We start from the raw sequence: 13760 nt of genomic DNA, 5'->3' as shown, positions 1-13760 counted from the left end.
CAGTCTTTTTCACCCTCCTTTTCTTTTACTGTTTGTTAATATTGTGAGAACAACTTTCATTAGGCTGTTTGCCAAAGGGTTTTTTCCCCTACCTGAGGCAAGAAAGGTCGAGATCTGAATTACCATGAAACACACTGGTGAGGAAAGAACATTTTAGTGCTTTATTGCAGCAAAGGCTATTGGCTGTGACAAGCAGGCACTTACACTTAAAGCAGCTAATGAGCCCAGCTTTTACATTAAGTTCTCTGTTTTCCCCACTGGAAGCCCCCAGACAGCAATAGCCAGAGACATCCTGTTTATGGCCCTGTTTGGATTTACACCATGCCACTCTTGTCTTTAGGTCGGTGTTGAGACTTATCTGACCAGATCTAGGGGCCTCTATTTATACCAAAAAGACCCAATGGGAGGGGGTACAGGTGGCACCTATACCTTTGAGATTTTTATCTTTCCCAGAGGTTAGTGTCTTTAGATCTCACACTGATGACTTTTGTTTACCACTTCCTCTGGGTCAGTGTCCTTGAATTTGTGCTAGCAAGAGCTGAGAATGCATCTGTGAAGCTCACTCTCAGCCCCTGTCAGTGTATGTGATTAGCTCATCCATTGTCTGTTTTGGATGATTAAACAGTCTTTTCCAGCTCTTGTTTTCAGCATAGGCAGAGTAAAGGCTTCTTCCCAGCTTTTGTTTACTTGACCTATGAGAAAGCCTGCAAACAGAGCTTTCTCAGACTCAAGTAGTATGCAAAAAGTTTGCAAAAGCAATAAACACCCCTTAGATCAGGGGTATGAGGAAAGAATTATGGGAAAGGGAAATGGGACATACCACACTAAGCCTCCTCAGCTACATATAGATGTCTTGCAGAATTATTTGCTCCTACATAGGCATAACCTGATTTCATCTATGATGATGATGATGATTTGTTAGTCGCTTGTTACCTGAAGGTCTCCAAGTGACTTACAACACAATAAAAGAAATATAAATATTTAATAGAATAAAAATAGAACAAACCCTCATAACAGTCACAAACAGCCATTACGTTCCTTTAAAAACAATCGGATACAAATCTATCCTACCTAATTTCCTGAACTAATAGGAGGTGGTTAACAAATAGCGATGGGGGAATCTGTCGATTTTGGTTTCTCTCGGTTTCCCATTTGTTCATTCTAAAGTTCAGTGCTCCACACTAGTTAGTGTTTTTTTAAAAAAAAATCCTCATGGAAATTCCTCAACATTTTAGTGTGAATTTCTCCTGATGTATACATTTTTTCCAAGCATTGATTTTCCCTAATATAATTCATTTATGTAAATTATTTCCACTGACATATGCATTTATATGGACACTTTGCCTTAGTATATGCATTTTTGCATATGTTACTTGTCTGAAAAACTTCATTGCAAAATTCAGAGAAGTGCAAATTTTGAAGGATGGCTGTATCTCATTTTGCATATTATTTTGCAAAGTGTGGATTAGGTACATTCACCTTTAAATGTAAACTGAGGCCCAAACTGCACTAAACATTTAAAGCATTATCATACCACTGTAAAGTGTCATGGTTTCGCCCAAAGAATCCTGGGAACTGTAGTCTGTTAAGGTTGCTGTTAGGTGATCTAAGAAAGCTTCAGTTCTCAGAGTTCCCTGAGAAGAGGGATGGACTGTTCAACCACTCTGAGAATTGTAGCTGTGTGAGGGGAATAGGGGTCTTCTAACAACGCTCAGTACTCTTCACAAACTACCCTTCCCAGGATTCTTTGGAGAAAGCCATGGCTATTTAAAGTGGTATGATATTACTTTAACATATAGTGCAGCTGGGGCCTGGATAGATCATCCCTATTAACCCCATCCCTATTAACAAATCAGATGACAACAATATAAGCATCCCCAAATAAGGGGGTACAAGACTGTAGCCTTATTGTTCAAAGTGGAATAGGCAATATAATTGCCATGCGATCATCTGCCCAGGAGTTGCTCTTTCAAAAATAAAAGCAGCTCTCAGAGTGGTACAATCTGGATTGATACTGTGACATCTGGGTGTCCAGTCTGATCCTTAGGCCTATGCTCTTTTCCCACCTAAACTGCTATTACTCTGCAGGTGTAACATCACAATTCTAGGGAAGTCAAAGCTGCCTTCATAAGACCAGTGAAAATTACCAGGTCCCCCACTGCACACACACACATTTTTTTGAAAATTAAAATTCTTAATTGATAAAAACCTGTTGAGGCTAGCTCATAAATAAAAGATAAAATGATCTTTAGGAACATATGAAGCTGAGTCAGGCCATTGGTCTATTCAGCTCAGTATTGTCTGCACTGTCCAGGAGCAGCTCTCTAGGATTTCAGACAGGGGTCTCTCCCAGCCCTAGCCGGAGATGTTGGGGATTGAAGCTGAGACCTTCTGTATGCAAAGCAGATGTTCTACCACTGAGCTATGGCCATTCTGTATGTATTATTAATACACTTGATTTCATACTCTGTGCCTGGATGGATTGGGATGTTTGGTGTTTGTCCTTCTCCTCGCAAAATGTTACTTGAGGCCTGGAGATCATCAGCTGCCTCTATTTCTCCAGGAGTGTATACTCCTGGGTTTACACTGTATGTTCCTGTCAGCTTGCAGTGCACTGCTTTTGTGCCCAAACACAATGGCAGTAGGACTCCCATGATAACTTCAGATTAGATGGCCGCATATATGTGCCTAAACAGAATCATATCTGACAAACATACTCCCAATGGTCTCCTGATTAGAATTCTCAAAGGAACTGAAGATGATTGACAAAATGTTGGCCACTTCAGCAGCCCTTGGCACAATCCACTGTGCGATTAGCCTTGGTACATTCTGAAAGCCATGCTGCTTTCATTGATATTTATATTTTGCCCAATCCTACGGTCTCAGGACAATGTAGCAACATCAAAAATGAGGCATATTGAATTGTTGCAATAGTCATGCCGCCTCATTCTCAAGTGTTGCAATATTAATTGTAATAGTGTAGTGCCTCATTAAGTGTCAAATCTGCTGCCGTTTTGGAGGTTAGATGCATGTAGCAGTGGTATGGCAATAACATTCCCACGATAAGGTGGGGGTGGGTTTACCCTCACCCTTCCGTTCACAAAGATGACTCAGGAGGGTGACTTCCAAAGGGAGGAGGTGAGAGAATGACATGGGTGGCATCTCATTGGCGGAAGGGGGGAGGAAGACTATTTTATTTATTATTGATTTATTTTTATTAGTTGATTTATATCCCCCCTTCCTCCCAGTATGAGCCCAGGGCTTCTGCTGGGAGGAAGGGGGGATATAAATCAAATAATAAACAAACAAACTCTGGTAATGCTTCTTGCTTGTCTGGATAGAGGTTGGAGAGGGGTGTGTGAGTGTTTGTGTAGAAACTAGCCTACTGTGAAAAGATGCAAGTTGCATTCATTGCTCCACCCACTTTTGCCTCTGGATGCACCCACTCAACTGCCATGTAGTCCTCAGAAGACTGACCAGTAGGGAATGAATCCCTGAGGCTGAAAAATGTTCCCAACAAATGGAAATTATGGTAGACCTATTGATGAACCACCAGGTAAAGACACGTTACTGTTAGTTTCTGATGGTCCACTAAGATGGCGAGGAGGATGTCCAGCTCATGGGCCAAATATGGCTCTGTAGTTTAGCTCATGAGGCTGCTCCTCATTAACCGTGCCCACCTACCCTACACCTGATGTCATATTTGAAGTCAGGTGTGGGGCATATTCCCATGTGGCTACAAATGAACAATTGGGAGCTTTAAGGATCACAAAGTGTTTTTCCTGATTGGAAATTAAGATAGAAATCATAGCTCAAAAATGGAGTCTGGGTAGGAACATTTAATCTAGCCTACTTGCTTCTGGCAAGAAGGGTTTAAGTGCCCTCAGGCCAGGCCAGTCACCAGAAGGCCATTGTAGGAAGAAAGGAGCTTAGTGTTGTGGAGATGTTAGATGGGAGCACTCGGGAGTAAAGATGGATGCCCCTGAAGGCTGTAATTCTAAGCACACTGTCTAAGGAACTAAGCCCCATAGAACTCAACAGGACTTACTTCTGAGTAGATATGGTTTGGATTGTGCTGTTGGTAAACATTGACTAGGGATCCTCAGCAAAGATATCCATATCCAAGCAAGGTTGGCAAACCCCCACCTGATATGCCCTGCCCCTATCTTTTAACATGGCTGCTCCAAACTTCTTTACAGATTTGACCCTTCACTTCAGAAAGAGGTCGGAGAAATGAGTAAGACTAAGAAGATTCTCTGTCCTTTTCTGTCTACCCTATGGGCTGCTATAAATTCACTTTGACAGCCAACCCAATTCCAGTGAAAAATAACTGACACAGAGAAAAGATAGACAGTTTGGTCTACCTTCACAGGCAGCAGCTTGGGAACAACAACAATTGCAGCCACGCTGCCCAGTATGTGAATTCTCTTTTACCACTATTGAGCAAGAAACAAACCGTAATGCAACCAGCAAGGTGCATCATCAGTGGGTTTAAGGGGGTTGAGTGGAGCACATGGAACCACTGTTGTTGCTTTTATGGATAAAAGGGAGTGAGGTTAATGGTAAATGAAATGCAAACAGAAAAACAAAAACAAAAGACAGTGATGATTTCCTAAATGTAATACCATACCAATCACAACAAAATTCCTATGAGTAAGGCAGAAAACTCAGCATCCCACAACCAGTCAGGATCCCTAACCAAAAACCAAAACTAAAACAACCCTGGTAGCCAGTCAGCCAAGGTCATAGAAATCCCCAGGCAGTACAACCTGGCCCAGGGACCGCAGTTAATGCAGAATGCTTAGCACAATTACTGACATGAGTGAGACCCTATCAGCACCTAATACTTCTGCTCTGAAATCTGCATTGGTTGCTGATTTGCTACCAGGCCAAGTTCAAGGTGTGCTTTCCATGTTACGGGTGCCACATAGTACTTGTTCTGCTCTTGTAAGGAATCAGTTTGTTAGTGTGGTAGCACCTATGCTTTGGAACTCCCTGCCAATTGACTTTAGGCAGACACCTGCATTGTACTCTTTTTAGCACCTGCTAAAAACATTTTTGTTTAAGCAAGCCTGCCCAGGCATGTAGAAGCTATTGTTGATTTTATCTGTTTTTAACTCATTGTTGGTTTAATTATTTTGAATGTTTTTAAATACCTGTTTTTAACTGTTCTTGCCAATAATTTTGTTTTTATTCCTTCTGTAAACCACTTTGAGATTTTTTACAATAAAGCAGTATATTCATGTTGCAAATAAAATACATAAATAAATTTTGGAGTCACTGTGGCCCTTGGGTCTCTTTCTACTTTTAGGAACAAAAGAATCTGCATTATACCAACTCAGGCCATTTGGTACCATCTAGCTCAGTACTGATGATATGGGCTAGCATTGGCCCTCCAGGATTCCAGACAATAGTCTCTTCTAGAGATTGGATTTTGGACCTTTGCATGCAAAACCTGTGCCCTACCACTGAGCTATAGACTTTCCCCTGTTTAAAAAAGTATATTTTAAAATTGTTCTTTTCAATTCACTAATGAATGCAGATCATTCCTAGGGCAGATCCATACAATTCATTTAAAGATTAGCATTGCAGCTTTACTCCCAGAAACGTGAGTATTGGATTAAAGCTTCATATTGGGAAGGTTTACACAACACTGCCCTCTTCAACAGCCCAGGAAAATTTAAACTTGTTTGAGTCCTGCACAAAAGAGAGAAAAAGACTGAAAGCTATATGCTTACTCAATTTATGAAATCTTCAGATAAGCAGGAAAAAACAACAGTTTTCTGGCCATGCAGTGGGGTCTAGGCACTTCCTGGAGGTCAACAAATCACAATCATGACTTCACTTCTTGGTTACAAACCTGAAAGAGTGGGGTTAGAGCAGCCAGTTACGAGCTCCTTTGACAGAAGTTGCTGGGTACGACTGATGTTTTGGTATATATCTTTTGAACCAGACTACCTAGAAATTTACTTTTTTTAAAAAAATGAAAGCTGAGAGTCAGGAGATTAAGGTGACTCACCTGGAGACCCAGACAGAACCCCCAAAATCCAGAATCTGCAGGTGAAAACTGGAGACCTGGCAACCATAGGCAGCAGTGAAAAGGTGACCTGTTGAGGGCATTTTGCCCAAGAACACCCCCCTTTAACCTGAAGCTAACACTGAACACCAGGGAAGGCTGATCCATTAGGGCGAATGGAACACTGCCCCACCAAACACAGTCTGCCCTTAGCCAACCCTCGTTTGTGTGCTTTCCCACTTACCAATTAGGGTCTGACTCCTCCTGTCATTCTCTCTGGGTCCACCTATAGTCAGTCTCCCTGCTGTCTGCCCCACCAGCCCCATTGGGTACTAGCCATCACTGCTGATCATGTTGAGCAGACCTGGTCTAGAATTCACTAATAGGCAGAGAGAGAGAGAGAGAGAAAGAGAAAGAGAGAGAGAGAATGTACCTATAGCCAACATATATTTTTATCAAACTTTAAAAAGTGGGGAAATTTGGCAGCTATAGCGAATGCACCAGGACAGCAGGAGAGCTGACCTCCTCTCTGCAATACTGTATTGCTGTACAAATTTGTCAAAATGCCAACACAATTTGGGTTGGTCTTTCACAGTCCAATCCACTTCCTGTGTAGCTTGGAAGAATTTGGTAATATGTGTCTCTGAGCATATGGTGAGTGGTGGCAACACCTGCAATCAGTCCAGATAACAGAAACAAGACATGTTCTGTGCTGAACTTGTTTTAGCAGGGAGGAAACAGCAATATTAAGACAGCTGGTATAGTTCAGATAGTCACTTTAAATATGTTTGATTTACTTTGCACTTTTAGTGAAGTTTCCTATGGTAAATCATTTCCTTTTGCTTCTGTTCTGAGAATATGTGAAGTACAGCAACACTTTGCAAAATTTACGCTAAAAAACAAACTCCAAAACAATTGTGGAATAATGGCACTGACTATTCTGCAGAATAGTCTCCAGTGGACATGAGGAGTGTCTCAGTTTACACAAGATAAAACAGTGGGAAGTGAAATATATTCGAGGACATTTCTAGTTGTACTCTATGTTTTATGCCCACCCTTCCTTAAGTGTAGTGGTTTAAGCATAGCAGGCTGAACACATGCATCTTGGAGAGACCGTGTTTGTTTTTACTAAGGCTAGATTCATTGCTAAAGTAGCAACATATTGTAATCAGTCTGATTTTACATCAAACTGTGGTTTCAGATTCAACTGTTAATGAACCCACAATAGAAATAGAATATAACCACCAGTTTGAAACACAAAAGGCTGTCTTCACCATCATATGACATTGACCAATCAAAAGGTTTTGAAATTAATAAATAATAAATTTGACACAGATTTCTAGGATGAATAATGAGAGAAACATACTTTTTAAAGGTTAGATTCTTTTTAGAAACAGTAGTAACACAGGAAAGAAGAAAAGTAAGAAGAACACCAACAAACATACAAAAAATGTAATTCTCCATCTTTGGAAATGTAGTCTTGATTGCAGGTGTTACTGCAATATGCTCAGAGGCACATGTCACCAAATTCTTCCAAGCTACACAGGAAGTGGATTGGGCTGTGAAAAACCAACCCAAATGGTGTTTGCATTTTTACAAACGTGTAGGGCAGTACAATATCTCAAAGAGGAGGTCAGGTCTCCTGCTCCTCTGATGCATTCACTATAGCCTCTCAATGTCTCTGCTTTTTAAAGTTTGATGGAAATATCCATTGGCTATAGGTACGTTCTTAAACCACAAGTGTTGTTGTTGTTGTTTGCCTATTAATGAATTTCTCTGCTTTTTAATCCAGGAGACAAGAAATGGGATTCTGTGAAAATTGATTGATCATTTGCATGGTTATTGAGTTCAGTGGGATTTACTCTTGTGCAGTCATGCTTTGGATAGGTGAAAATGAGCACAGGGAGGAGGAGTGAAGGGGAAGGGAGGAGGAGGAAGGGGAGAAGGGGGATAGGAACAGGCAGGAGGGGGAGGGGGGAGGAGGGCAGGTTTGATCATTTGCATGCTTATTGAGCTCAGTGGTATTTAATCCCATGGAATCATGCTTAGGATAGATAAAACTGACTGGGGGGATGGAGGATAAGGGTATGGGGAGGGCTGAAGAGGACAAGGGAGGAGGAACAAGGTAGGGGGAGGGAAGAGGAGAAGGGGAGGGGAGGGGAAGGGTGGGGAAGGAGGATAGATGAGAGGAGGAGGGGAGGGTGTAGGGAAAGGGAGGGGAAAGGCAGGTCTGATAATTTGCTTGCTTATTGAGTTCAGTGGGATTTACTCCTGTACAATCATCCTTAGGATAGGAAAAACTCATCTGCGGAAGGGGAGACATTCATCCCATTTGAAACAGTCTTGACTTCCCCCCCAAAGAATCCTGGAAAGTGTAGTTAGTGAAGGGTGCTAAGAGTTGCTAGGAGATGTGCTGTTCCCCTCACAGAACTTCAATGAGAGCAGCTTACTGTTAAACCACTATGACCACTGGATCTCTGTCAGGAGAATAGGAATCTCCTCTCAGCACCTTTCACAAACTATACTTCCCAGGATTCTTTGGGGGAAGCCATGACTGTTTAAAGTGGAAAAAATATCTGGCATGGGTATGGCCCCTGCTCAGCCAAGCCAAACACCCATTAGTCTGGCTTTTCGAACACTCTCAGTTGTTGTTGCTGTTAATTAGATTTATATCCCACCCTTCCTTCCTCCCAGTAGGAGCCCAGGGTGGCTTACTGAGCACACCTTCACTATCATAGACTTTAATGTTAAGTTTCTTAAATCAATTAGAAATCAGCCATCCATTTTCTAAAGTTTTAACCTGCAGAAAATGAAGGTCACAGTATGGGGCAAGGTCAATAATAGGATTACAGGTACTCTGTGAACATGGCTGACTTTTAATTAATTTCAACAAATTATGAGACCACTGACAGAAAAAAGTCCAATAGGGGTCTGGATTTTTTCTTCTTGTTCTACACTTTGAACTCTAGATTCTCTCTGACTGTTTTGTGTACCACCATGAAAACTTAGGGGGTCATTAAGCAAGCCTTTCTGAGTTCAGGACTATACATTGTATAAGATTTTGTTCTGAACAGAAATTATGGGAAACAGCAGAATGATATGGACGGCATTTTCAGTTTAACATGGTGGAATGTGCAAAATCCGTGCTGGATATAGTAACAGCCACTCTTGTGGCTGTATAATATATGTTGTTAAGCAAGGGGTGCTTTGTATATATCATGGATGGGAGGCACTCTGATCAGGCCCACCATCTGCTCTATTGAAGTCCACAAACTGCTTCACATCATTGAGCTTCTGCCTATATAATGCCCTGTCATACCTGTTAAATGCCATTCCCGTATCTTCAATAGCTGCTTCTTCCATAATAATTCTGTGCAATTTATTTGTGTTTAATTATAGCAATGTGGCATCCTGCGGAGAATTCCTACTGTCCTTTTCTCCTAGGTTGATATTTTATTAGCAATTCAATAAAACTGCTAAATTTACAAAAGAAATATCATCTTTGCCACTTCGGATCTCATCAATATTTCATCCTAGTTACACACAGAGCTTCACTGCAGATATAATTCTCTTGATCCCTACTGTGACCAAATGTCTCCAGCAAATATTGCAGAAATAGCTCAGGAGCTGAAAGTTTAGCCTCAGCTTTTCTTCCTGCCAATGGGATGGAAAAAGCATGGAACAGAAGCAAAGCTTCTTCTTTCTCAAGTGCAGGGACTGTGATAAATGAGTCTAAGCTATTATCTTGTTCTTATTTCTAAGATGAACAGCTACCAAATTTCACCAAAAGCAACATTGGAGGGAGGGGTGTATGTGGAAGTGAACTTTCCAGGGCTTCTTAATGAAAGCAAACACTGTTTCTATAAAGGACCCAAACTTCTTAGTAACTGAGAACAGGGTTGCCTGCTACTTGTAATGTGGGCTGAGCTACCAACAACTCTCGGACAACTCTGTTGCATGAGCAGCTGAGCCAGATGTGAACTTGGTCGTGCTGGTAGTGATGCTGGACAACTTGTACCTTTGCTCAACATTCAGAATGTGAGAACAGTCTGCTGGACCAGAGCAAGGCCCCATTAAGTCCAGCATCCTGTTCTCACAGTGGCCAACCAGATGCCTATTGGAAGCTCGCAAATGGATCCTGATTGTAATAGCACTCTCCCCACTTGTGAACTCCAGTTGGGAATGTAAAAAGGAACTGGAGTAGGGAGGTGAAGGTAATCCAACAAATTCGAAGAAAAAAAGGGGGGGAACCCCAGAATGACGAAAAAACGTGTGGAAAATATCCAGATGGTTTATTTGCAAGCTTATATCATTAACATGTCTTTATAAAAAGCACAATCCATTTTGGCTATTAGTGTGCAGCCTTCATCAGGGGCTATTGTTGATTGTCTCAATAAAATTCTCTTCAAAGTGATCTCTGAAAAGTATTGTAGTCAATATTTCATTTATCAGAGCAAATCTTACGATCAACACTGTTTTCATTCAGCCACACTTTGATTTCATCCAAATACTATGTTATTTGTCTCCCTGGCTGCTTTTTAATTATGTAAGTTATGTACCTTACATTCATTTAAATCTAAAGGAAATGTCAAAGCAGTGTAAAAAAGTCATTAATTATATATCATTTGCAGACTTAAAAACAGCAACAACAATGATGTGAACAAATACTGATTGTATTTACTTTGCTAATTTCCATTCCTGACCATAGATGAACACATGAACTGCAGCAATTTCTTCTTTCAGTTTTCATCAGAATTCTCTGACATCCCTAACCCCAGCAGCTGGTATTCAGATGTATTCTGCCTTCAACAATGGCGGCAGAAAATAGCTATCTTGGATAGTGGCATAGGGATTAAAGGATCTGTCAGTTTTGGGTTTCTCATTTTTCCAATCTTAAATTTGGTTCTCCACATGCTTTTAAAGAAAAGCTATTTTTTGTAAAAAAAAATATCCACATGAAAATTCTTCAGCATTTTAGTGTGCATTTCTCCTAATAAACACATCTTGTATGCAGATTTGGCTAATGTACACATTTTTGTAACCAATGTCTCCTAATAGAACACATTTTGTATGTTTTTTCACCATTTCATTTCCCCTCTATATATCCATTTTTGAATATAATTGTTTGGTGAGAGAACTGCATAGCAAAATTTGGATAAGTGCCAATTTCAGATAATGGCTATCCTTTGGTTCTCATATTGTTTTGGAAAATGCAGATTTGATAAATTTAGCTTTAAATGTGAGCTGAATTGAATTTCTCATCCATCCCTAATCCTCCATGAATTTGTCTAATCCTCTTTTAAAGCCACCCAGGTTGCTGGCCATCATTACTTCTTGTGGGAGCAAATACCATACTTTAACTGTATGCTGTGTGAAGAAATATTTCCATTTTTCCAACATTCAGCTTCATTGGATGATCCTAAGTTCTAGCACAATGAGTGAGAAAGAAAAACTGTTCTCTATCCACTTTCTCCACACCATGCATAATTTTATACTCTTCTATCGTGTCCCACCTTACTCATCTTTTCTTCTAAACTGAAAAAAAAGCCCCACATGTTGCAGTTTTTCCTCACAGGGGAGTTTCTCCAACTCCTGGATCATTTTGGTTGCAATTTTCTGAACCATCACATTAGGTGGTAGCAAATTCCACACTTAACTATGCACTGTGTGAAAAACTGTGTCCAGATGCCACCTTGACTGCTATGTAAGCCACATCTGTGAAGAAAGCAGCAGTTAGACTTGGGAAGAAATTTAGATCACACCATGATCAAGTTTAGATCAACCCAATGGTGGGTTGGGGATCATTACATGTGTTTGTAGGATTAATGAAGGACTTCTGAAAGAGCACCCAGCAGACTGCAGGACTAAATCCTCTACCCACCAGCTCCTGAGTGGAGGATTAAATCCTGCTGGGCTCTGCTTCCACAGTATGTGCCAGCAAAGTAGACCCCTGCAGCTTTTCTGCCCAGCAACCCACCCTCTGACAACCCCAGATTGTTCTGAGTGGCCCAACCCAACCCCAGGTGATCTGCTGCTATCTTGACCCAATGCAGCCCAAACCCAGATCCCCCTGAATTGTCCCAATTTGGTTAAGCCTAATGTATCTTTCTGTGCAGGCCTTTCCAATCACTTTGACAGATTTGTTTTTTTTTAAAAAAATCCACCTTGTAAGCACCACATAGCATGCTTTGCATATGCATCACAGAAAATAAGGTGTTTCCCCCCCCATAATTATGTCAATGATTGATAGTCTTTTATAATTATTATCTCCTTGAATTAAAAATACTTCATACTATTTGTCGGAAGAACAGCCATTCTTGTCTTCTTATTTTACAGTTTTAAACATATATTTAGGGACAATGAGAAATGTCAAACACAGTGGTAGCATTAGCAAAATAATCGGGGGGGCACAGAAGGAGAAAAACATTTTTCTAGGTGAGAAAGCTGTGCCCCACATGTTAAGATCTCTGAGAGAAAACTAATAGTATATTTCATGCTAACACTGCAATGCTAAACCCTTTTTTTCTGAAATAAGTCATACACTGATTAAATTAGGTAATTTTTTGAACTATAGCATGTATTAACCAAATTACAGTAAGGGGAGGTAGAGTCACTACACAAACATTTCCTTGACATACATATAAGACAGAACACTTTCTTTTAGAAAATAGTTACTTTTGAGACAGTGGTAACCGTGCGATTTACTAGCCAATTTTTAAGCACAGGAGGAGCTCTTTATGCCTGTAAAAGCAACAGAGACTGAGAAACTGGGATTTAAAGGAGTTAGCCCCCTCTTTCAGCCAGGTGATTGCAGGAGGGGCTGTGGCCGCATAACAAAGCAGCAAGCAATTCCCAGCAGGGCTGACACCAAGGGGAGCTTGGGAAAACAGCAACAGGGGCTCTAGCCCCCCACCCCATCCCCAGCAATCCAGGTGTCTGTGCCACCTCAATTACTTCTCTCTCCCGCATGTCAGAAGATTCCCCTTTCCCCCCAGTGGGTTGCCACTGGTCTGTTGGCACCTTGAAGAGTAGGTCTATCACTGTAGAAAGAGTAGCCTTGGAATGACTCAAGAGCTGCCACTGAACTGTAGAAGACCTGCAGAGATGGTAAGTTATGGATGTACTTGTGTGTGTGAAAAGTGCCTTTCCTTCAAGTAAAGATAGGAGTCCAGCAATTGGGGGGGGGGATGTGAGCTGAGCTCCTCATTTTGAGGGGGGTGTTTACCCCTTTGTCCTTTCTGTTCCCCAGCTCCTTGTCAAACAGGTTATGAAATATAGTGCTACAGTGAGCACTGGGAGTCCCAGCAAAACAAAAACAAAAACCAGCTTCCAGCTCTTTGATCTCCCAGCCTGAGGAGGAGGAGAGGAGAAAATAGAGATGGTGGTGGTGGTGGTTGAAATCACAGTAAAGTTACAAAATTAGGGCAGGAGAAGAAATCTCACCTTCCATGTTTCAGCAAAGGAGGTGAGCATCAATCATAAATCTCCCCCCCCTGAAAAAACCCCCACAATTTGATACTGAATTCAAAACTGGCAAAAATAAATATGTACTAGAGTCTTGGCTAAACTGAAACTGTAGTTATCTATTTTATTTACTAAGAGATTTCCATGCCACCCTTCACCAGAAAGAGCCCCAGGGTGGCCATATGGAGCCAGTGTGGTGTCGTGGCTAGCTAGAGTGGTTCGATACCTTTGGCGATCTTAGACTGGTCGATCTACCCCACAAGGTTGTTGTGAGGAGAAA

Source organism: Rhineura floridana, chromosome 13 (genome assembly GCF_030035675.1).
Source record: "Rhineura floridana isolate rRhiFlo1 chromosome 13, rRhiFlo1.hap2, whole genome shotgun sequence".
Classification (NCBI taxonomy): Eukaryota; Metazoa; Chordata; class Lepidosauria; order Squamata; family Rhineuridae; genus Rhineura; species Rhineura floridana.
The sequence above is the reverse complement of the archived record's forward strand: the minus strand, read 5'-3'. Positions refer to the sequence as shown.